At 37.9% G+C, this 26,574-nt stretch overlaps 1 protein-coding gene across 4 annotated transcripts in view; it reads left to right on the forward strand.

Moving 5' to 3' along the window:
* The window catches only part of palld (palladin, cytoskeletal associated protein), a 100,781-nt gene that overhangs the window by 15,285 nt on the left and 58,922 nt on the right, over positions 1–26,574 (forward strand). The window contains exon 1 of one of the 4 annotated variants that reach the window (XM_066719965.1): positions 1,611–1,747. The exons of the other annotated variants lie outside the window; for them this stretch is intronic. The gene's annotated coding sequence lies outside the window, so the exon portion shown is untranslated. Of the gene's footprint in view, positions 1–1,610; positions 1,748–26,574 lie in introns of those variants that run through there. 4 annotated transcript variants of the gene reach the window in all.

Raw genomic sequence — 26,574 nt, forward strand, 5'->3', positions numbered from 1 at the left:
ATATATTAATGATGCATCAGCAAAAACCTTGAAACCTACATTACTGCTTTTCACAGCTGAAAGGCTTACAGTGTCTTAAAAAGATTAAGAAAAGTGTCGGGTATTAGTTAGTGCAAAGAGTTTCCAAAGAGCAGCCACTGATTGAGTAATGCATTACGTCTTTAATTGAATCCTTCCATTAACTTGTTTCAGGGTGTGTATGCAAATACTGCGTGGTGATTCCAGTCAATCCCTGGGTTCTGGTTCTGGTTTATTTTCCAGATTGTACGCTAGTGTGTGGATGAAAAAGTCGCACCTTGTCAAAGCAAATTTCACACTTGTGCACCAGCTGTGGGGATAAGACCATGTACAGTGCGATAATTCATTCCTAGGCAGGGAGCAGGCCAATGTGCGATGTCTTTGAACCAGGCTTGGGAAGGCAGAAGCTTAGATAATCACACTTTTGTCAATGCTGGCTTTAGCAGCTCAGCTTTGAATGAGAAAAATGTGTGTCCTGATGAAACCTGCCCTGCCGAGAAGTTCTTTTTCCATTATGCGAACAATTGTTTCTTTTCCCTTTTTTCTTCTTTGTGCATGTGATTGCAGCAGTGTGGTGCATTACACATGGATTGAGGGGCTTTTAATGTCTGTATAAATATAAATATATAATGGATTTTGTATCATTTAAGTGTTAACCGATTCCCTTCATTATGTAAAGAGTCAAATATATTATCTGACCTACTATTTCCTGGATACATGATACTGTATGTAGTAAGTCTGCCAAGAAATAAAAAAGAATAGAAGGACAGTAGATGACTTTATACCCAACTAAAACTGAATACAAAAAAGTTGCTTATTATCTAGCATAGGCTGCATTCAAGAGTTTGCTCTATACTCTCTGTTTTTGCAGTCCTTATGTTGTATGGAATTGAAAACTGAAATACAAATACTCATGGACGCATATGCACATTTACTGTGTGTAGATGTTTCGTGAATAGAAAAGGCTTAGACTTTCTGAATGTAATGTAAAACCTATAGGCATTTGGATAACTTTGTAACCTTATACATATATTTAATCGACAAATGTACTACAAACTAGACCATGAATACAAATATACTGTAATGCACAGTGCATGAATACAGTACAGTGCAATACATGCAATACATACAGCATCTATTTTTTAAGTCACTTGTAAGTCACATCATATTGTTGACCATCTTTCAGTGCTGAGCTACAATTTGTAGCCTGAGTAAAATCGACCATTATTGACTTTCAAATGTCTACATGTGACATACTTTTTTTATTTGTGTTTTGGGGGAAAACCTAATACATAATAATATACAAAAGCATTGAAGTGAATTGATTTTCATGTGGAAATAAGCTAAACCCTCAAATTCATTTCTTGATTGATTTGAAAGAGTTATTCCATCCATCTTTTAAAAAAACACATTACCGAGCTTTGAAAATTAAGTCCATGCAAAGTATAGCTAAGCAGTCATTTGAACAACCACTGTTTTTAGTTCTGCGTATGGACTATACACTAATTAGCTGGGTGGGGCAGTAGGAGGAGGCTTGGGTGGCTATTGCTGACATAACATTTGCAGCTGACCACATGCACTGGCCTGTGCTTCCTGGGTTTGGCTCATTTTGCTCCTGTTTGCAGATTATAGGACACTGCTAGCAAGTGACTTGGTAATGGATGCATAGTTTGGACTTGGTAACTGGAGTTCTGTGTATAATGATCTAAGGGAAGCCAGAAGGCCAGAGGTAAGTTACAAATATATGGAACATTGAGTTTCAATGAATACATTTATTCTGCTTACAAGTAGTATCCCTGTAGGGTTTATGCAGAAGTGTAAAGTGTATATGAATAACCCCGCTAGCAAAAACATGTTTCACCTTGAATACGGAAGGACTTAGGGGGAAATTCTCCTCTCAGATGTATTGGCTGCCTATTGTGTTTGGTAGGAAGTTTGTTTTCAAGTTCTGCTCTTTCAAGTAAATGTCCTGCTCACCTGGTGGGCTTACTTCTTTGGATATCTGCCAGCAAGTACATTGAGTAAGATGTGACTTGGATTGTGTTGCCAATGGAAGATTACCACACTCTGTCAAATAATGGTTTCCCTTTGTCTGTGAAAATCTGAAATGGAAAATATTTGATTTCTGCACAAAACTACACAGACTGCAGCCTTCACGTGTCAAATATGAAATCTGTTCAGGCAGTATTGAGCTCAACTTTACAGACGAGACGTATGGAATATTCTTTAGACAGTTTTTATAATGCAAATAACATAACGTGATTTATATTTAATTTACAATGCTTTGCCAGAATAAAATCAGTTCACCAAAGAATGTATATCCATGATTAACCAAAGGAAAACTCCACAAAAAGTTATTAAAAAGTGGAAAAAGTTACATAAGGATATGGTTGGTACATCCTCTATAAACAGGAGCTTATTTTATAGTGGTAAAGTCATAGTTTCCATCAAGGTGTTCCCATCAACTTCATATTGTGTAGATATCGTAAGCTCTGCAGAAACTGTTGATAGGACTGTGCTGATAGTATTGATCAAGACACATCTTTATTCACAAACAAGCATTACAAATTAGAATCGATAATCTGCATATATAATATATGTATATTAATGTTTGCCTAGGCTGACCTCAGACTTTCAGACTTCCTATGTGTGTGAAGTAAGAATAGACTACTCTTCACTGTGTAGAAAAGTATTGAGTTCACCAACACCTGCAAGTCTCCCTATTCATTTGGTTCTAGTTTGTTAACAGTAATTACACCAGTGCTTTTGTTATTAGCTTTCAGTATCAGTTTCTGCCAAACTGGCTTGATTGCACAGCCTCTGTTCTCCCCATACTGGCATCTAGTATGTGTTTTACTTATTTATTTGTTAGCTGATGCCTTTTCCCAGGGCCCTGGCCAGTGACAGAGTCTGCTACTTCTAGTTTAAACTCCACTTCTGTCATCTAAACATAACCAGATGTCTGATGTCATTCATACGTGTGATTGCAACATAATTGTGAGGATGTACCAACAATAGAAAGCATGGGCTTGGGACTCAAACAGGTTCTTAATACTGGATTAGGTGAAACTGTACTGGCAAGAAACTCTGTCCACTGCACTGAAATTCAATATCCCAAAACTGGCCATGGAATCTGCAGAAGCTTGTGTAGGAGGATAACATCTATGAATACCTGGATTGGAAAAAAAAATCCAATTAATACTAAACAAACTCGCCTTTTTCCCTTTAGGTTAACTTACGACTCTGGTATGCCTGTGAGCTTGACTCTTTCCTGTTAAATAGTTAATCTAATTGCGAAATGAAATACTTTTCCTCACTATCCAGATACAAGAGATTATACAAATATTTAAAAACTTCTCCCTGAGCTGTAGATTCTGAATTACTTAAAAAAAAGAAAAAACAGTAATTGAATTAGGTGCTCTTTTTGAAAGAACACTTTATATATGTCCTTACACCAGTAATAGTAAATGTATATTCCAGATGTCTTTCAGAATGGAAGACAGAGCTCACCTAGACAATTTTCAGATGTTTTACACATTTATTCAGTGTGTATTTTCTATGCACCCATTTGTAGTCAAAAGTATGTATGCCCTTCATTTGAAACTATGCTATTAAGCGATTATGTATGTTGCAAATTAAACTATACTGATTGCGTTTAGAGAAAAGAGTAATGATTTAAGTTGATTTAACTCAGATGTGTAAAGTTTCCACTGCAACTTTTTTGAAATCATTGCAGTATTGCTTAAAGATTGAATTATCATTGTCGATGCTTGATTCTTGAGCAAATGCATTATAAACAAAAAACAAAAGTGAACATGGGGTTCATGTTTCTTATTATGTATAGGGGAATAAACTATTGTTAGGGGCCTGGAAAGTGACTAATGAGGTGAGGGTGTTATTTAAACAAAGTGTCAAATATGTCACGAAGACTGGATCTGTAAGGTTGGAGAAAACATTTGTGCATATATGTGATACTAGAACTTATAATCACAAAAAAATACGTGCAGTGTTGACTTGACAAGAAGCAGAATCGGCGCTGTTGTTATTCTGAGCTGAAGTGATACGTGTGGGTGCTTCTAGTCACAGACATCTCTGAAAACGGCAGTGATTGATCAGCTGCTAGCGCTCTCTCTCCAGCCTGCCTAATCAGTAAAACATGACAGCATGCAAGTGAGAAAGGAAACCTGAATATTCAGACAATGGCATCTGATAAAAACACGCCTCCTGTAGATATTTATTAGTAACTTTACTTTTGTGATACTCTGAGATTAAAAAACAAAACAAAAAAAAACAAAATTTTGTTACTAAACAAAGTTTTGGTCTTGCAGAAAATGATTTGATATTGTGTTCTTGTTTAATTTATGTATGCCCTCCTTCTCGTATGTATATTCTAGAAATAGGAATCTATTCAAAAATCCTGTCTCCTGCTGTGGAGAAAGTGCAGTGTTGCCTGAGCATGAGAGATTACAGTCAGGATCATGTGAATCCGAGAATTCAAATCCATCACAGAAATTATATTTATATTTGTCGTAAATTAAGAATTTGAGGGAGATGTGTTCCTAAAGCAACAATCTGATGGTGCTTTGTGTCGTATGTCGTGAATGATGGTCACAATGGGGACGTTTTCTGCAACTGGAAGAAATCAGTAAATTGGTCAATCTACAAGGCCCTGTCCTGCCCTGACTGTTTTAAATGATCCCAAATATAAGCATCTGAACACATTTTTTTAATCGATGTTAAATCAAAGTTTCTGTTATAAAATGAATCGGGCAAACATGTGCCTTTAAGACTGAGGCCATGTATAGTCAATAGAGAATCCAAAGATTTCTGCTGCGGTTGACTTAAGCTGATATGTGTAAAGTATTTGCAGTTTCAATTGTCAATGGGTTGCTGCTTTGATGAATCACACAGTTAACAGTGAATACACACTGCAGGCACCTGTTTTCCTTGTGATGCAGTAGCTGTGTGTTTTGAATGGCACGGTGGCAATGTGGTTAGGGCTGCTGCCTCAACAGCTCCTCGGTCGTGGGTTCAAGTCCCAGCTTGGGGTACCTGTCTGTGTGGAGTTTACATGTTCTCCCTGTGTCCGTGTGGGTTTTCTCCTAGCGCTCCGGTTTCCACCCATTGTCTGAAGACTGTGAAGAATGAAATGGGTGCTGTTGCATCTCTCTGGCATAGACTCTGACCTGGTATCTGGGAAGATCTGCACAGTTCTGAGAATTGAATCTCTTACTGAAATATCTGTAATTTAAGTCTCTTTGAAATCATCAATGATTAACAGAGTTAGCCTTAGGCCTGTCTGTGCACACAAAACTGATAAGGAAATATTGCTACAAAAATCCCCATTGGTGAATCCTCCCTGAAGCCAGATGTTATATCTTTGAGCTTGGTATGTATATCTTATCATGTGGTTTAAAAGTAATTAATTCTGAACTTATGATTGTGTATTAGAAAAAGTATGCAACATTTTTAGTCTTTCAATAAATTGTCTTTGACTACGAAATATTATATTACCATTTTGGGTGTGCATATCTGAAGAAAAATGGGACAACTGTAGTCTTGGCCACAAAAATCAACCTATGTTTTGGACAAAACTGCATTGTTGCACAGAGACCTCCTGTGAATATATTACAGCAGTTGGTAAGAATAAAATGACTTTATGGTCAGGCTCACTGTAAAACACAGGCATAGTCTGGTCATGGAATGACTCATAACTCACTGTTTTGAACAGGAGAGAATATATATATTACAAACACATTTGAGATACCACCATGTCAGATACTGAAAGCTGTATATGTTTATTTAACAGGAGAAATGTCATATGGTGCCCATAAAAACTTCACAATGTAGAGTTACATTTTGTAGCATCTGACATGATTATAGCAGAGGTTATTAAACTGTCACTGTTTAAGAAAGAAAAATGTATCTTGGCTGAGATAAGTTTAATATCAATGTTTCACTCATGTATCAATGTAACAATAAAAGATGGTGTTTTAATGATGTAATCGTGGTTGTAAAAGTTAGAATTTATGGTCTTAATCTTTCAGCTCTTTTTAAAATGGAGGGGATCATGACATTTCTCTCAAATCACAGAATATTGTTGCTGTGAAATCTGCTGTGGTCACAATTTGCCTGCACTGCTGTACAGAACAGAGATGGGTAATTTGAGTTGAATTGGTTAATTTGAATTACAATGACTTCAGTTGGCAAGAGGAGTTGGGCTCCATGACTGACAGAGGCTTTCTTCATTATCTGGGTTGCTAAGGATACAGGTGGAAATGACCTTGATGAACAACAGTTGCTTGAAAATCATAAGCAGCATAGTAGGACACTGCATTGAAATGCTAAGATTGTCTGACATATGACGTAGGAGATGGACTGAGACTTACTGCACTTATGTGCTGTTTTGAGATTGAAAATGCTTGTGCTTTGACAAATAAAAGTTGTTCAAGCATCTCACAGTAATCCTTGCATCTAAAACCCACTTTAACACAATAGTTCAACTAAAGTAGCCTTTTGTACACCTCTCTCTTTTTAATGTATGCAGTTTAAAGAATACAACACACAGTGTTAATCTAATGGGGACATTTTCTAGAGCCTAATAGTATAGTTGAATAGTTAAGTGTGATTTATATTCACAAAGCACCTACTGGAGTAATTCAAATAGAATTGGTTTTATAAGGTCGGCACATTGTTTTTTCACAGTTTATTTAAAAATAAAATCTTCTGTGTTTGTGATACTATGAGTTTTCAAATTCGACCCAAGCTCAGCTGAGAATTGATCTTCCCGTTTTAAAAGATGCCAAGCCATTCCCACCGCTGAATCCAGCACACTCTATCTCCGAAGCATGGGCTACAGCATGTGCTTTTTACAATCTATCGGGTTTCTCAAGTGATATGTGATTGGCTGAGGGGTCTATTCTCGTTCTAGACTTTTCTTCTGTTTTTATGTATTCTTTCAACCACAAGCTCCTGAAGTCCATGTTCAAAAATGATTTGAAGAACTTGACATGTCTTCAAACCATTTCCCAATGCTGTTCCAAATTGTAAAAAATAAGTAGTGTATTGTGGTTGGTAAAGCAAACTGACACATTGAAGTCAGAAAGGGGGAGTTATAGTTCCAGGGTCAAAAGCTGTAATTATGGCTGACTTTATGAAGGAGTTCATCTCAAGTTCATGCTTTGGGGTTTAATTTAACTTAGTGAGTGGATTCCATATACTATAATTTCCATTTCCATGAGGTTCATTTTATGTTGAGACTAATCTATGCAGCATCATCAGTCAAGCAGTAACTCGGCAAAATTATTCGGGATACTTGCCAATCTCGAATTGCTCCGTTTGTCGAACTTGCCATAATGAAAAAGTGTTTGTTTTTAAGACTGGAGGACTCCAGAAAAGAATGATGCTGTATACCCAGAACAGTTTTTAATTTACGTAAATGCAGAATAATTAGTCCAAATGATAACTCTACACATTAGTTAAAGGGGTCATTAACTGCAGATGTCTGCTTGTGTTTATTGTCAGCTTTGTAAACAACTGTCTGCTTTGAATAAGTGGCTGTCAGTGTGAAACACAAATGAAAACGTCTGCTAGTTTAAGGCTCTGAATATAGGGGGTAACAAGAAACTACGAACTCATTGGAAATTACATTTTCCAGGTTTGTCCAAAAAACGAAAGAAAATCTAAATGGGAAGAGAGTTAATTGCAACCATTTGTATGATTTTTGGTTAAATCATATTTTACAGCATAGGGTTAAATAGACGGTGACCTGCTTGTACTTTTACTGGATTATGTGTTTTCACAGAAGACAATTTCAGCATTTGGTTTGCAACTATAATTAGAAGCTCTTTTAAAAGAAACGTTTGTAATGTTTGTAATTTATGCACTGCTCTCTGCTGCCTACCAGACTGTCTGAGCTGTTGAATTGTCACTGGTTTTGTGTTCTGAAGCAACCTAATGCAAGAATCCCCCCCAAAACTTTATACATATATATATACCTCAGTGCAATTCTACTGCAGGCCCCAAGAACTGTTTCTATGAAGATATTACAAATCTCTCCATAACAAATGTAATGGAGTAAATCCAGGCACAAGGGAAATCAAATCCACAAGAGTCATAGCCCCAAGTGGAAGTTGGCAAAGTGACCATTATGCTTCTATTAGGTATTAAATGAAACTGCAGTATTCTGTGTTGTCATAGGTCTAGTATATCTAATGCTCTTATGAAAGGAACCAATCTGTACCTGATCAACCTGCTGAGTGCCAGTCATATTGTATGGAAACTCATTACACCACTGCAAACCTGTGCTTCTGCCTCCACTTTACTGTTTATTGTGGAAATCTGTTACATGAAGTATATTACCTCTTGTCCTAGTGCTACCGAGGAAATACAGCTATTGCAATAGTTTCTAAAGTTCACAGAATTTGTTTTCACACATTCCCCCATGAACTGGTGTTATTATGACAGGTTTAGATAAATAATAAGCTGCGGGTGAAGAATCAATACCTTTTTGACTGTTCAACTGACCTTTGATGAGCAAACTTTTTCTGAAATCTTTGACATTAATAAATATCACCCAATCTCAGCTGATTTGCTTTGAAACATAACAACATCTATCATGCAAATGTATTTGTATGATCCCAAAAAACAACAGCCTACAAAGTTATCAGAAATAATAAATAAAGGGCGAACTTGAAGAGGACTATTTTGATATCTAGAGCTCATGTTTGTTCAGTTATTCCTAGGTGTAGAGAACTGGTTCTGTTATGATCATAAAGTCTTTTTCTAAAGACCACATCAAGGTTGTGTCTGAAAAACTTCAAAGCAGGAAGTGTATTTTTTCTATGCAGAATTTATGGCTGACCTCAGTTATCAGTCTAAGTCTAACAAGATAAAGGGAATCTGCCCAGATGCCATGTGGGAAGCAAAGTGCAGGATGTTTTTGCTCAGTTGGATCTGATTTTTCGAAGACAGGCCACTTTGTTAATAAAAAAGCAACAACTTAACTTCAGACACAGATTTTGTCAAATTTGCATCTTAATAGTTGACTGATAGAGCTAGCTGCAGTATGGTAATGTCTCAGTATTTGCCGCAGCACATTTGTTACCTTCCTGTCATCATGGTGCCAGCTGAATATGCTTGGAGAGAAAATTCCAGAATTCAAGCATTCATTTGGACAGCTGGACTGTTTTAGACAGGGAAGCAGGAAGGGGGATGCGGTCGTTTAATAAATTTTGTGCAGGATTTCTCTGGGGGGATGTCTGTGAAATGCATTAGGTGATGTCCTGTTACATGCATTATCACTTTTCATTGTAAATCATAATTTTGCTACATGCATTAAGAGTGCCATTTCACTCACAACTCATACATCTTTTTACGGGTGGACTTTTACGTTTTATTTCTGAAACACAGAAAGGAATGATCTAACCCTGCAACTCAATAGTAATCCACACTGGGCCAGTGGTGGTATGATTTCAGACAGGCTCTTGAGTGACAAACCATGTATTGGCTTCATCAGAAATTACCTCAGTGCCATTTGTATTATTTTTTAATGTTATAGCAATGTCTGTATTATGGTTTAATCTGTACAATAGCTTACCTTTAGGAGCTTTCATAAAACTCAATAAGAAACTATTTCAGTCAGTTCCAACACAAGGATTCAGAAATCTCTCTGTTCAGAATAAAACTATTTCTCTTCCCAGATGCATTGAAGAAAATGATTGCAAAGCAAAAGATTAACCGAAGCCCGGCTTTTCATTAAACAGAACATTTTATTACTTAAAAAAAGAAGCTATACATTCATTGTAAGGTAATTTAAACCAGTACCATGCATTTTGCCTTTGTGGTGGGTTGCACAATACTCTTTTCAAATGGAATGGCCATGAATCAGACATTGTAATTAAAAAGAACTATGCTTGCAATAAACATAGCGTGCTGGAAACAACAAGTCAGTCTTTCCCCCCCTGCAGGATAAGCTACATTAAATTTGAAATAGAAGGGATAGGGTTATTGGCGTTTCTTTATAACATGCCTTCAAGTCTGTTAAAGTCTCTGTTTTATTTTTATTTAGGTCCAGTCCATCTGTCACATACATTGCTTATAGTACAGCTAAGACCCTGAACTTGCAGGCACTTGTAGGCTGCAGCCCACCCACCAGCAGTGCTTGGTCACTTGTGTGCTCCTCCCTGGATCATAGACAGAGGGAAATGTCCACTGATATAGCTTGAGGACAGAAATCTGTAAAGTGGAGTATGTTGGGAAATCTGCTATATCCATTCTCCTAAGTATTTTTGTCTGTCTCTCTGGCTACATATACCCAAAAGGCTAAACATCTAGTGTTCCTGGTTCTTTGCAGTCTAGCCTCCTACATCCTTATGTATTTGGTTTCATTCTCTGATATTGAATTATACTATAAAGATCTTGAGATAAAACACAAGTTCTTAGTCTGCACTACTTCAAGCAAAATCTCAGCATGCCAGTCAGAGAAGTACCAGCTTTAGGCTGAGTGAGGCTGTTAAAACGGTATTGTCTTTGCAGTGTTGCAGAAGAGGCCTAGTCTGACACAGAATGATCGCTGCTCCATCCTGTTGGCAACTATATCAGTTACAGTGTTTACTGACATATGTGCAAGTGAAAATCTTCTGTGGTGTTTTTATGATACCCTAAAGCAAGATAACATTAGTTATTGGAAAGTATCACATAACAGATTGTTGTTGCTGCGCCACGTCAAGTGGTCAATATCTGTGACCTTTCTTAGTTTTTTTCCATGGTTATATGATGTGTTATTCCTATAATACCTCAGTTTAGTTCTTTAGTTTCTCAAGCTTGAGAGCCATAAAAGAAGAATACACTTTTTGAGAAAGGAAGCTTTATCATATCAAACCTTCTTTGAAATTTGATATTTGACATACATATATGAACCATTACTTCCCAAAGATCTGCTGCTGTTTGAAAATTTAATTGGAAAAATAAACAGAGAAATTGAATTGTGTGTCTCCCATGCAGCCTGTGAAAGCTGCTGTGTAGATGTGAGATGAATACTATATATCCGCTGTATCACAATTTTGTATCCAGGCTCAGTGCGACAGGCTCAGTAGGTTCATGCTAGTCTTCTCCAGATTCAGCACTGAGGATTTTGAAAGTGTCTGCCGTCATCATTTTGAACATACACTGAAACAGACTTGGTTTTTGAGTTACCAGACACAATATCTCCTGACAGTTTTGCATAACAAATCTGGATAATGAAATAGATCTAATGTTGAATGGGATGATTGTATTGAGTTACACTGTTAGAAACAGTACATTTCAGACTCCCTCGGAGCTGGCACAGACTGCGGGGCCTCATCGCCTCCTGTGGAGGCCGGAGGTGTTGCACAAACACAGAGTTGGCGGCTGATCAGGTATCAAGCTGAGACTCACGTGCGGCCGTGGCCAGGTGCTCAGTCTGAATGGTTTATTTGAAAAATTGTAAAGTGAAGGGCTATAACTCTGTTCTCTGATGAAGAAAGACATTTTTGTATTTGTTCGTAGCATGCAGTAGCATGCAGCCCCTACACCCCTGTTTGCTCCTTTTCCCCCTCTACCTATTTTATTTGGAGTGATGGCTGGGCTTACCAGTTGGATATGTTATGTAGTGTATTAAAAAACATTCTTAAGGCAAAGCTACTTTCTCTTTCACTTTAATTCTTTGTGTTTATTGTTTATTATTTCATATTTAATTGTGGTCCAGTCTGAATTATTGTTAAGCTGTTGAAGCTCTCAGAATATAAAAGGTAAAATACATGAGTACATAAGTGTAAATATAAAGCATATAAAATCTTTCTTACCTGAAACAAAGCAATTTTGTCAGTTCTTAATTGCACTTCTCTCGTACTAGCTTGTCCATTATCCTAATTGACTTCTGTTTCAGAAACAATAAAGTACAATTATTACAAGGCTGTACAATTATGTTTGTAGACATAAACCACATTCTTTTCAATAGCAGGGATTCATTTGTGCTCCTCCCTGCTAATATATATCCCCCTTTGTCATGCAGCACACATTGCTGTGCTTCTCTAATGGAGTTTAAGTGAGTTTGCTTCAGTGCCAGGACAGCAGTGCTTTTGGCTTTCCATAAACACAACGCAGTTCCCCTGGACGCTCACAGCTTGCTCCCTGTTTGATCTGTTCGCTGGGAGTTTGCAATGTTTTAAGTTAAATAGCAAACCTATGTTAAAACTTGAGCATTTTTGGTATTTACGGCATTTTGCACATAGTTGTGGTCATTATTTTTTTTTTTTTGTACTTTCAGACTTCTGACCTGATTTGAACCTGTAAAGAAAAAAATAAAATAAATATTTATATATATATATATATATATAGATGGAGATAAAATCCCCATGTGGACTTTGTTAAAAAGTTATTAATTCATTGAAATTCTAGCACTGCGGGGAATGCTTTTATCATATTTTATGTCAGAGTCAACAGACCAATTGTGATGTATTAAATGACTACAGCTTCCCTAAGGATTTTTGGCACGTTGGATGTGAAGATATTGCCTTTAAGAACATTAAATGCTACTACAGTACCCGACTTGAAAAGGGGGCTACCTTCCCTGTGGCTGTCTTTCAGTTCCTTTACCTTCCTTTCCCAAAGCTCTGATCTGCCTGAGCGAGTGCTGTCAGCCAGGGCTGCTCATGGAGGCGGATCCCCAGCTCCTGTCAGTGCTGTTATTTTGGGATACTATCAGTGTCCCTGTAAAGCAATAGAAGGAGAAGAAGCAGCAGCAGCTGAAGCTGTGCCAGGAGGTTAAAGTCTGTCTCCCCGGGTCGCAGAAACCTTTGTTCTTCCACTCAGCCTCAGCTAATTCTCTTGCTGTGAGGAACTTGGCAGCTCTCACTCAGCGCTCTCCCTCTCTCTCAGCACTCGCTCTGTGACTCTGAGAGCCAGACTGCAGATCTCTGTGGTTCCACTTGAGTCTCGTAGGTAGGCGAGGACTGTGACACGCAGGAGCCTTCTCTGCAAGGAGCCCGAGCCTGGGTGAGTGTGTGGAGCTGGATTGCAGTTTATGATCTGTTTGTTTGAGTTGGATATATGATTGTTTTGTATGGGAACCTGCGCAAGAGCGATTAATTGATTAGGTCTGTGGTGTTTTAACGACTTTGCAAGGGATGTGTAACCACAAGGGCTGCTCCGGAGGGAGTAATGGGAATACCAGCAAACTCCCTGTCAGTGTTTTGATTCTTGGTAGCCTAGGATCTTATTCGTAAAGCATGCACATTACTGGGAAGAGAGCTGTACATGAATATGAACTAATACATTTGGATGATAGTGATGATCTCAGCTACCAGAGACTGTTTAAATAGGTTATTATAACACCTAATTTATTAATATGACAGGAAGCCCAACCAGAATAAAAGTAACATAAAAGAGTACTCAGTATAGTATTCAAAAGATTTACATTTAAAATTAACTTCTGAGCTATTTAACTTGACATTCTTGGAAATTTCCACTGCTTGTCAAGATGAATGAAGAGAAACAAAGTTATTTGTAGCAGGGGGCTACGTTGTGTGCAATTGAAAGTGATGTGCATTCTTACCTGATACTTTAGCTGGCATTTCTTCTTTAACAAACACATTAAATGCATATGTTCTGAGTTAGAGCAATAAGAAAAGGATAACATCTTATGGTAAATAGTTACCCTCTATTTTTATTGGCCTTCAGTAGTTTAGCTGCTGTGGACACTTTTATTTCCAGTAGCTTTTCCACAAGTGAAACCCCTGTGGTTCTCCTATTCCCTGCCATATCTCCTGTTCCTGATATCTGGCCATCCACCCAGCTGCCCACATAAACCTCCAGCTGTTAACTATTTATTGCTGCTGCTCTAAGCTTAGACATGGGCATTATAATTTCTTCAGTTAATGCACGTTGAAAAACCACAGAGCATGGAAAACAGCAGCAACAAAGCAGAACGAGATTTGCCCAGAGAGTCAGTCAACACACTCTTACCATCTCGATGAAAGCAGAGAACTTTTACGAGACCTGAGCTGTAATTTCCTCAGTGTCATTCCCTCTCACCCTTGGCCCTTTGTCATCTGCCACTGTAACAACAGGGGTTTAAAAATAAACCAGCAGCAGCCATCGCTCTTTCGTCACTGCATTGTGTGGGGTTGCTGCATGGCGATTTTGACAAAAGTTGTGCCAATGGCTGTCTCTGGGTGACAGACTGTTTTGTAGTGAATTTCCTCGGGGCAGGGAGCTGGGAGACTGAGTTACTGGGGGCTGTAACTAAAGGATTTAGACTTACATTAAGGGATTTTGGAGGTTTCTGTATTGATACTCTGTTATTATTCTGGTAAGGCTCCTTTGTGCGTCACTATTGAGAATTCTCTCAGGGAGGCAGATATGTCTCCAAGAGGAATTCTGAATGTACAGGTTGTTTGGTGGATGCCATTTAATTATATATTTATGTAGAGACAGGCTAAATAAAACAATGCAACAAATAAAGCTGTTATTCTGTAACTGCTGGCAATCGTTGTGAAAATCAAACAGTAACTAAATCTGTAGCGTGCATATCTGGTGACATTCATGTTCAAACGACTGCTATAAAAAACACAAAGAGTTTCATATTGTAGGAAGATAGGGAGCAAATACTGAAGGACTGCCTGCCATATAGTGCTATTATCTGCTTTACGGCACAGGTTGTTACAAGCCTTCACTGCTTTCCTCAGCAAAGTTTCAGTATCAGATTTTCTTCCCTGGCGAAAACGGCAACCAGACCCTTCACAGCAGAACCCCCGGACATAAGCTTCAGAACGGGAGAGTGTTTTTTGTGAAATCTTGGCTTCACCGAACCATCCTGGTTTGTGGCTTTATTTGTTCTGCAGCAGCTGCACTTTTTGAGAATGGTTAACTAGTGATGTCATTTGCCAGCTTACTTCCCTTTCTGAAGTGGAAGAGTTCGGCTGGAGGCAGTGTCGCTGGCTGCCCAGTCTCTGCCTGCGCTCGCGCTCCTCAGCGACTTCAAGTCTGCTGCAGCGCATTCCATGGCAGAGAGACGGAGCCGCTGGAAACGTTTGTGGTTCCAGTGATTCAGACCCAGCTAGGGATGATTTAATGAAGAAAAAGTGGGTTTTGGTACCCTACTGTGTTAGAACGAATATTTGGGGGTTAGCTGTGCAAGCCAATGTTCTACTGCCTTAATGACTTGGATGCATGCAAATGGATGGACCCTTGATTCCATTTCTGTGCTAACAAAATACTTTTATTGATTTTAATTTGCCAAGTCCAGGGGATGCCAAAAATTGACCAGTTAAATTTAGATTTACAGTGAGCTTTGTAATTATAAATAAATATAGGAAGTAAATGCCCTTCTTTAAAATGTATGGTATTTTTAGTATTTCAGTCCTGAATGCGCTAGTACAATTAAAGATGTGACTTAAACTTGTAAAGCAATTGTTGGGATGCCTGTGGCCTGTGTATCTGTGTGGCCTGGCTGAAGTACAAAGCTCAATATGGGTATGTGGATGTCTCCTGGAGAGATGCAACATAATATTTAAAAAACAATCTGTGTGTTAAACTATAAGGTTATCTGGTATGCATAGTTTCATATTTCTGGGAATTTCGAATCATGCATGTGCGTCAAACTTTTTTTTATTTTGGTCATTTACAACATATACGTTTTTGACTAAGCATAAGCCTGTTCTCATCTGGATGTGATCAGTTTTTTTATTTTGTTTTGTGGTGAAATTGTAAATCGGCCTCCAAAAGTTTCCACCAGAAAAGCAAATAAAGCAGGGTCAAGCAAAGTCACTTAAACTGAGCAGCAGCACCAATTCAAGTGAGTGCCTTAGACTCAATGGCTTGGCATTTAGATGGATCTGAGGTCTTAGTTTAATTTAAATCCCTCTCATTTCATTTAAATTAAGCACAGCAGGGACATGTGAGTCCTAGATCTTTGGCTTCTACGTGGTCCTCAAACCTGCAAGTTAGTTCTTCTGCTTATCGATGGATATAAAAGTTCTTTGATTGTAATATTTTCAGGGGGACTGACAGAGAATAAATACTGTCTAGAGACGCCACTGGGACATGCAGGCATACATTATAGGGGGGGAATAACTGACCTTTTTTTCAACGATCCTTCCCCCCCTACACCTATGCCTATGCCTATGTGTAATGTAGCAGAATACAGGAAATCATAATTTTCTTGTTTTGTATTTGGCCTACTCGAGGCATTTAAATTCTAGAATCCAGTTCAAGAAGGCATGGACCCAGTATCAATCTATTTCTTACTAGCAGAAATAAGATAATGATCTCCTAAAGATGTTCTAGGTTTCACAGATGAACTGTTTTTCTGTCTTTAAAACAGGGTCTCCAGCCTGTTTCACGTAACGTTTTCGAAATAATATCTAAAAAACAAACCAAAAACACCAACCAGCCAATAGTTAAAAATCTGCATTTTAAAACATATAATCATATAATTCTAAAGTTTAACTTTAAATATAAATCACTGTTAAACTAAAATAAAAAATACTGGCTGACTAGACACAGTGCTATAAGTACTTATTTATGAGATGCGAAAAATAGATTAATGTAGTGTATTAGCTTGGGGGGTGGGGATTGACATTTCTGCCCCACTGAGCCATCCCTGATGGTTATACTTACTCAGCCTCTCAACAGATCCATAATTTAAAAATGTAATCAAATTCAATATATTTTTGTATGTCTCTGAGCCACAGCAGCTACTTAAATAAGTGTGTGATTTATTGTAGTTATTGTGCATCCCCTCTCGCCTCGTTTAAACCCTTAAACAGATTCACAAGCTGAAAAAGCATGCACAGAAATTACACTGTGTTACCCTAGTTGCCCTTAGCAGGTCTTGAGTCTGCAAAGTGCAAAATCCTACAGAAGTCATTGCATTTTCTATCTTAATCACATAAGACCTAGAAACAGTGAATCAAGACCACATCTGTTTCTGTACATGTGGGGAGTTTAAAGGAATAGTGGAGCAGCCATTAATTGATTCCTGTTTATTTTAGTAACCATAGCAAAACTGTAGGTTACTTCTGATTTGTTGGATATGGTCATGATGCTTAATACCAGATAATTATGGACTGATTAATATCAAGTTTTAAAGGAATGTAATTGTTTAAATGAGATTTATGATGCTGTTTTGTTTTTTATTGTTCAGTGGTAGGTTGTGCTTATTTCATGCCTCTTGTTGTCCCCCTTCTTTATTTTAATCCACTTTCTGGCTGCACTGGGACACTTTCAATGGCAAGTACATAGCCTACATCTTGCTTAGAACAAACTGATGGTTTCAGCTTTCATGGCTTAATGGCATCTCATGAGTTCTGTGAAAAAAGCTGCCTTATATGCTTTTGAAAAAATCAGTTTTCTTCTCAATAATATATAAATATGTATGGCTGCTGAAGCTTGTGAACACCAGCTGTATCGTAAAGTTACACATGATTCATCACAATGTAACATTCCCTCAGTCCTTTACATACACTTCAGCCTACCTTAATACACAGAGGTTGTGTAAACCTCCTTCTGTGTGACTGAAACAACATGGAGGAAGCCCTTTGCTTTCAAGAGGGCCAGAACGATCAGTCTCAGAGAGCAGGCTAGGAGTACCGCTTGCAGAACAATTTTGAAGGAATAAAAATGCAGCTATAAGAGTGCCTTTTTGTCTTGGCATGGTCACAGTGTGGTGGAGTAAACCTGACTGGAAGTCTTTAAGCAATTACAAAAAATGAAGTGTGTTTATTTTGAGCACAGTCTCGAATAGTATATGTATTATTGCATGAATCCTGTATACCTTTCACTAGCTGTCAGAATAGCCTGGATCTCATGGGAATAGTGCTCAAAGGCTTCTTTATTATGTAGCTTCTGTTGTGTATTATATTGTGGAATGCATTTACCCCAGAGAAAGTCTTGTTAAGTGTAGAAAACATCCTTTCACAATACATTCAGCACACACATCTCCAGAGCCTTCTCTCTCGGTGTAGAACATTCTTCAATAATACTTACATAATACAAAAGTGGTATATTCTACATAGCTAACTTAATTGATCTGCTCCAGGTTATTTAGCAGCATTTTCATATCTGCTTTTGTCTTTTGAGTTTATTTTTTTCATGACCTGTTAAGCAAATTTACCTTTTCTATTCTTTGCGAACATTGTTTTGGAAAATGCGGTGACCTGTTTAAATGTTAAGTATGTTTTGCATTTATGGATGCATATGTTTTGACTTAGATCATTTAAAATGACTTACTGAAACATGAAGCATGATATATATCTATATATCTCCCCAGAGATGAAAAAGAACTAGAAGTCGACCACATAAAAGATGAGAAGATGAAATAATACACTTTGCAGGCATGACATAGAAAAGGGAAGCTAGCCTATAGATCAAAGCATATTGAAACATAACATGGGGAGGCCTTCATCCAGCAGCGGATCGATATATATTGATGACGATGATGATAAACACATATATACAGTATATGATCACCAACTCTTGAGTATCATGCAGTTTTTCATTTCCTTTGTATATTTAGTTTGACATAGTGGGAATATAGTGTGGGAGAGGGGAATTCCGCTTGAATCTATGGGACTTATGAGGCTTTCATGAGGAATAAGGGAGTTGATGTTGGTTTGGGTCCAGCAGTCTCCCTTCAAAGTTCCTTCATTCAAGTGGTTTACTTCTCATTGAACTGCTTGCTGGAATGCAGGCCCGTTATCTACACTCACCTAAAGGATTATTAGGAACACCTGTTCAATTTCTCATTAATGCAATTATCTAACCAACCAATCACATGGCAGTTGCTTCAATGCATTTAGGGGTGTGGTCCTGGTCAAGACAATCTCCTGAACTCCAAACTGAATGTCTGAATGGGAAAGAAAGGTGATTTAAGCAATTTTGAGCGTGGCATGGTTGTTGGTGCCAGACGGGCCGGTCTGAGTATTTCACAATCTGCTCAGTTACTGGGATTTTCACGCACAACCATTTCTAAGGGTTTACAAAGAATGGTGTGAAAAGGGAAAAACATCCAGTATGCGGCAGTCCTGTGGGCGAAAATGCCTTGTTGATGCTAGAAGTCAGAGGAGAATGGGCCGACTGATTCAAGCTGATAGACGAGCAACTTTGACTGAAATAACCACTCGTTACAACCGAGGTATGCAGCAAAGCATTTGTGAAGCCACAACACGTACAACCTTGAGGCGGATGGGCTACAACAGCAGAAGACCCCACCGGGTACCACTCATCTCCACTACAAATAGGAAAAAGAGGCTACAATTTGCACAAGCTCACCAAAATTGGACAGTTGAAGACTGGAAAAATGTTGCCTGGTCTGATGAGTCTCAATTTCTGTTGATACATTCAGATGGTAGAGTCAGAATTTGGCGTAAACAGAATGAGAACATGGATCCATCATGCCTTGTTACCACTGTGCAGGCTGGTGGTGGTGGTGTAATGGTGTGGGGGATGTTTTCTTGGCACACTTTAGGCCCCTTAGTGCCAATTGGGCATCGTTTAAATGCCACGGCCTACCTGAGCATTGTTTCTGACCATGTCCATCCCTTTATGACCACCATGTACCCATCCTCTGATGGCTACTTCCAGCAGGATAATGCACCATGTCACAAAGGTCGAATCATTTCAAATTGGTTTCTTGAACATGACAATGAGTTCACTGTACTAAACTGGCCCCCACAGTCACCAGATCTCAACCCAATAGAGCATCTTTGGGATGTGGTGGAACGGGAGCTTCGTGCCCTGGATGTGCATCCCACAAATCTCCATCAACTGCAAGATGCTATCCTATCAATATGGGCCAACATTTCTAAAGAATGCTTTCAGCACCTTGTTGAATCAATGCCACGTAGAATTAAGGCAGTTCTGAAGGCGAAAGGGGGTCAAACACAGTATTAGTATGGTGTTCCTAATAATCCTTTAGGTGAGTGTATATATTACACACTTTGTTTTGAAGGGTTTTGAATGAAGCTTACTAGAGGTCACAAGGTCACATCCTATGATGCTTTCATTACTTTATGGAAGAGCAAGTTTGAATAACCTCCTAAGCTCAACAACACACTCATGATTACATGAATGAATAATATAAAACTGCCCCCCAGAATGCACATCTTTGTCGTAACTAGAGAATCATAAGTAAGCAAAGTTATTTCACATCGATAGGTTTATATGCACCCTTTAAATGGGTTTTCCGCCTGCTTGTTTTATGCAAGTGGTGCATCTGACAGACAATTACATGTAATTAGGAATTCTTCAGTCTTTCGTACTCTAGTTCAGCTGTCACTGTAGCGGAGCCGAGTGTTTACAATATCTTGGTCTGTACTACACAAGCCCACTGCTATAATTGGAAGGTTGGGAGATTCTTCAAAATCTTGCTTTAGCCGTGCCCAACAAGTTAAGGAAATGACTCAACGGATTTGCCAGCTGCAGATTCGTAAGCCTCCCCAGTAGGCCATTCTGTTATTTTTAAGCTGCTGGCTGGATAAGCAAGGGTCTAAGTTGATGAATGATGAAGGAGATGCTCCAGCAGAGAGCAGATGATCTAGTTAGCACTGGTTATTGTCTGTTTCCCTGTGTTATTACTAACTAGCTTTATCTGCGGTATAAAGACAACACATTACGCAATGCTAAAACTTTCTGAAGTAGTAATGCAGGGTTTATAATGGAAGATGATATGCCATTTTCCATCAAATATGGGCAAGTAATATATAGTATTATCATATTTCAAATCTACAGCAAACTATTTATTCTTCTATACCTTTTCTGATTGTTCCAGTCGTCTGAATATAACCATAATATTATTAGGACATTTTCACCTCAACAATCACTGTTAAGTATAATGCAAAGTAAACTAAATATTGAATAATATAATGTAATATACACAGTACATAACTGATTATGTTTAGTGTTAATTAATTTATCGAGTGACTATAATACACATAATTCTTGACATAGCTTGATGCCAGTTACTTCAGTTGATTTGGTTGAGTGTATTTCTTTAACTTTGTTTTCTTCCAGTTTACTTTCAGATTTGCACCAGGGATAAGTTGATGCAGTTGTAATTATAATTCTTGTGGAATTTGGGCAAAATTAACATTGTCTGCAAAAACATATAAGGACGAAAATCAATCTAATTTATGCTGCAGAGATTTTAACAGGGAGCATAGTCAGGTGATTGGAAGTGCTGTCTAGTACACATTGGTCACTTATTTGCTTATTAGAATAAAGCCAGGAACAGGATGGTAGTGTTAGACCTCCAGCTGAGCTTGAATTGCAAAGTAATACAAAGCTTATATGAGTTTATATTCATCTTAGAAAGGATCAGTTTCAATGTAACAAGGACTGATTTCCAACAAACAAATGGGAAATAACTCAACACTGTTCTGTGCAGGTCTTCGCCAAATACATTTACACGGAGATCAGTGGCTTAGAAGAAAAGTGCAAGCAAGGCCACAAAGAGACAGCTGTCTGCCTCTTGTCCTCTTCCCTCAGGCAGTTCATCCTCGACCAGAAACAGCACTGCCTGCATAATGAAAGAATCCAGTTCTGTTGGGGAGACCCATGGGGATGCATTCTGGGATGAAGGGCGATTTTGTTTATTGTTTTAAATTAGCAGTGCGGAGTTGCGTCAAATCCACTTGCCCCTACTGCTTCACTGGGCTAAGCAACACACCACTGTTTTCTGTTCACCGCCTTACTTATTAATGGTTTTTCTACATCAGTGTTACAGTTAAACAGGACTGGCATCTCCTCAGCTCTTTGGCGCCATGGAGCATTATTCCCTCATAGCATTCCAGAGAGCCAGGCAGCACAGGAATTAACACATTTTTACCTGCGCCAGTTTTATTGTCTGGCGCAGTGCAGTCTCCCGTTAGCGTGGGATAAAAATATTAACTAAACATTCAGAATCAAGACGTGGAACTGGAATGCCTGTGGAGTATTATTATCGCAGTGAAATTACACATTTTGTAGTTAGTCATTTCAATGTAGAGAGTCTAGCCTTTTTCTTGCGTGTTCCTGTTTGTATTTCCCTTCAGAATATGGGCACAAACTTTGCACTTGGCTGGTGGTAAACATAATATAACATGCTATCCATGGCACTAGTATAGCCTTTGAACCTCATACTGTGCATGGAGAGATCTACTTCAGCACTGCGCAGCACACAATCCACATTGCATCTCTTTTACTCTGTTATCATTGCTGAGTAACAATTACTAATTAAATTCCAATAGTCTCATGTGCTTTTACCCCAATTACTTGTACAATGGAATTAACTACGACCCACAGAATAATTCCATATTCTAATCAGTTTCTGGAATGTGGGGAATCTTTATAAGCTGTCTAAAATCGGAGGAATGTCCTAAGGTTGATGCCTGAACAGCTGTGCACACAGCCTCGCAATCAGTCTGTTAAATGAATCCAAACCCATCACTCTGAAAGGTAATCACTTTGCTACACTTTGTAGGGAGGTGTCATTAATCTGTTGCACCTTACTTTGAAGTGACTATGTTGTCAGCACAAAGGCTAATGAAAAAGAATGTGCAATCAATCTGACATTTAACCAGTTGTCACAGCAGAGAAGCATTTTGCCCAGCGATAGGATTTCCCTGGCCCAGGCCCCAGCAGATTCCAGTCATGATGAATCATGTGTCTGCCGACAGAGTCATGGCTGCTCATGGTCCTGCATCCTTTGTTCGCTTACGTATACCTCACACCGAGGTGAGAAATGGGCCCCAAGGCAGAGTGGAGGTGTACTACACAGGTGAACTTCAAAAGGCAGATCCAAGGAAAATTAATATCCAGAAGTTTCAAGGACGGATATGAGACAAATGGGACGTGATTTATCCCTACATATCCCAGACAGCATTGATGGCAAGATTTGTTTTTATGTAGACAGTCTCCGTGGTGACCGTCTAAAACCTGATTTAGTTGTTTTTCTCACACGTGTGAATTATACAGGGTGTCTGCATCCAGCAGAGACACCCAGTGAGTTGGCACTGGGAGATTTCCTCACACCTACTGGCATAATAGTTAAATTCAATTGAAATGTCAGGGGAGTTTTGTTGGAGTTTATAGGTGCACATGTTTATGTTTAATAAAATCGTTTAACATGGTATTATCTATTATTTTCAGTTTAAAATCCCAAGTCATCATAATTATATTACATGGGATGAAATCATCAGGCAGCACTTAAATGAAGCAAATACAGATAATATAAGCCAGACATACATCTTGTAAACATAAAAACAAACAGATTGATTGCGTTTTCTCCATAGAATGTATAAGAAACCTTGGTATTATTTTAAAGGTAGAGGGCTGGATAGTCTCCCATATTAAGTTGGCAGTTTGTTCTCCCGTTGATTAGTCTGTTATTGTAAACAAATAACACTATGCAACACAATTTTTTTTCCTGGGTAGTAAGTGATATTTCCTAATTGCTATTAGAAAATTGCTATTATTCCCTACAAACTTTGCTTTTGTGACCAGGACAGTGATATTTTTAAATGTACCTATTTCCAATGAGAAAACGGGTGAATTTGTTCACATAAAGTCAGAAAAAAACAACATATGAATCCAAATTAACTTGTATTTATACTAAAGTAATACAAAAATGACTACAAAAGATTTAGAAGTGAGTAGTTTTTCGAGATTTACGATTATACTGTAAATACAATTGTTTTTTTCGGACTTTATGTGAATGAAAAGACACAGATTCGCCTGTTTTCTCATTGGAAATAGGTACATTTCAAAATATCACTGTCCTGGTCACAAAAGCAAAGTTTGTGGGGAATAATAGCCATTTTCTATACTTTTGAGGCATAAGAAATTAGGAAATAACACTTACTACCCAGGAAAAATAAATACAATAAAATTGTTACACGGTGTAGTCTGTCTAATTGCAATTATGTCAGATGTAGTGACCACAGTTAATTTGTTGTTATTAAGAAGCATTTATAGTGCTGATGCATTTTATAAAGTGAAAAACAGTAATCAAAACAGTAATACCTGAAGAATCAAGAATAAAGAATACAAACAATGGAGGGAAACTTTGTCACACTGAGTCAGATTAAAAATAAACATTTGCAAAGAAAAATACAGAAATCGCAATCGTATTACATACAGTACTGTGTAAAAGTTTTAGGCACATGTGAAAAAATGCTGTAAAGTAAAAATGCTTTCAAAAATAGACATGTTAATAGATTATATTTATCAATTAATTAAATGCAAAGTGAGTGAACAGAAAACAATCTAAATCAAATCCATATTTGGTGTGACCACCCTTTGTCTTCAAAACAGCATCAATTCCTCTAGGTACAAGTCAGGGATTTTGTAGGCATATAGTCAGGTGTATGATTAAACAATTATACCAAACAGGTGCTAATGATCATCAATTCAATATGTAGGTTGAAACACAATCATTAACTGAAACAGAAACAGCTGTATAGGAGGAATAAAACTGGGTGAGGAACAGCCAAACTCAGCTAACAAGGTGAGGCTGCTGAAGACAGTTTGCTGTCAAAAGTCAAACACCATGGCAAGACTGAGCACAGAAACAAGACACAAGGTAGTTATACTGCATCAGCAATGTCCCTCCCAGGCAGACACGAGTTTCCAGATATGCTGTCCAAGCTCTTCTGAAGGCATCTGGTTGGCCCCAAATTTATTCTGCAGCATGACAACGACCGCAAACATACAGCAAGTCATTAAGAACTATCTTCAGCGTAAAGAAGAACAAGGAGTCCTGGAAGTGATGGTATGGCCCCCACAGAGCCCTGATCTCAACATCATCGAGTCTGTCTGGGATTACATGATCCGAAGAACTGTGGTTAGTTCTCTAAGATGTTTGGGCCAACTGAATTCCTTCAAAAACTGTGTGCAAGTGTACCTAGAAGAATTGATGCTGTTTTGAAGACAAAGGGTGGTCACACCAAATATGGATTTGATGTAGATTTGTCTTCTGTTCACTCACTTTGTATTTTGTTAATTGATAAATATAATCTATTAACATGTCTATTTTTGAAAGCATTCTTACTTTACAGCATTTTTTTCACACCTGCCTAATACTTTTGCACAGTACTGTATATGGGTGCAGCTCGATAATACTCTGTTGCAGTTATTTGGTGAATGGCACTATCAAATAAAGATTGATTGATTGAAGTATTAAAGTATACATAATTGAGACTGGCATAAAGTAGACATTTGTATAGAATTTAGGCCATCCTATTTAACATGCCAATCTATGGAAATGATGCATGCTGATTTTAAATAAATGTTTTATGATTAAATTCAGCCGAAGGACGTTTGTGCTGAACATTTCCTTGCTGTAAACGATTCTCTTTTAAGATCAGTGAAGCGTGTGAAGGCTGAAGGTTTAATTCATAATGGAATAATACATGAATCAATTAGAACATTAAAAAGGCATGTATAATTTAGATGGCGAAAAATTATAAAATGATTGTAATCGTAATTATATAGTTAAATTACTGTTGTTTCCGAAAACAGTGATGGGAACTAGGATTAGTTTGATCATTTTTGTCATCACTCCTTTGATGTATGACTGAGCATCCTCTCAGCAGATTGGGTTTAATAGCATACCCCAGTATTTGGTTTGAAGTATACAGCTAATTTTTCTGATTATACGAACCTCAGATATAACTTGAAACTGGAGTTCATGTTTAGTTTACGGAGAACCTAGACAGTTTGCTTGTTTTCTTTGCCTTTAGGTCTAGTCAGTTTTGAATTTAAGTAATGAGAGTCTTGCTGGCCACTGTACTAACCATGGACAGGTGCTCCATAAACCAAACATTGATTGATTTGATAATGTGACTAAAAGGTGGACTTCTGCTGCATGTACCTGAGTAAAGAGTAGCTAAAGTATGACTACAAATACCATCAAATAAAGTACATTGCAAACTCAAAACTTGTCTATAAGGTAATGATGTAAAATTGGGATTTTTTTGTCAAAATATTTGGCACTTGATTGAAAAGTATTTTATAACATTACTAAAAGTATTAGTAAACTGAATACACAGAGGTATATTAAATCTAATTGTTATATTTTGTTAAAATACGGTTTCCTTCATCCCAGATACAGCAGCTCCTTACTCAAGTTAAACCCGTGCAAGATTATACAGGTCACAGATTAGAACTCCCACAGAGGCAGCGAAAGCAAAGAGAAGATTCTCTGGTTTAAATCACAGCCGAATGAGTCATAGATAAATATCTGCTTACCTGTCTTAATGCAGGTGGTGACTGTATATAATTAATGGAATATGTATTGGCTCCTCGACAATTGGCCCTTTGGCAACAACCAGAACTTTGAACAGTATTTTTTTACTTTCATCAGAAAATGAAATTGACAAATTACTTTTTCGATGTTAATTTGATATTGGATTGGTTTAAACGTTTACTTTGGAAGACTGTTTGAAAACTGAGAGCAGAACAGTGTCTTATAGAACTTCTAAAGCATGTTTTTTCCAAAGCAAAAGCCTGGAGACCAGTGAAAAACAGTCATACAGTGGTAACAGTGTTAGACCAATT

The sequence above is a fragment of the Amia ocellicauda genome, chromosome 13, assembly GCF_036373705.1.
Source record: "Amia ocellicauda isolate fAmiCal2 chromosome 13, fAmiCal2.hap1, whole genome shotgun sequence".
NCBI lineage: Eukaryota > Metazoa > Chordata > Actinopteri > Amiiformes > Amiidae > Amia > Amia ocellicauda.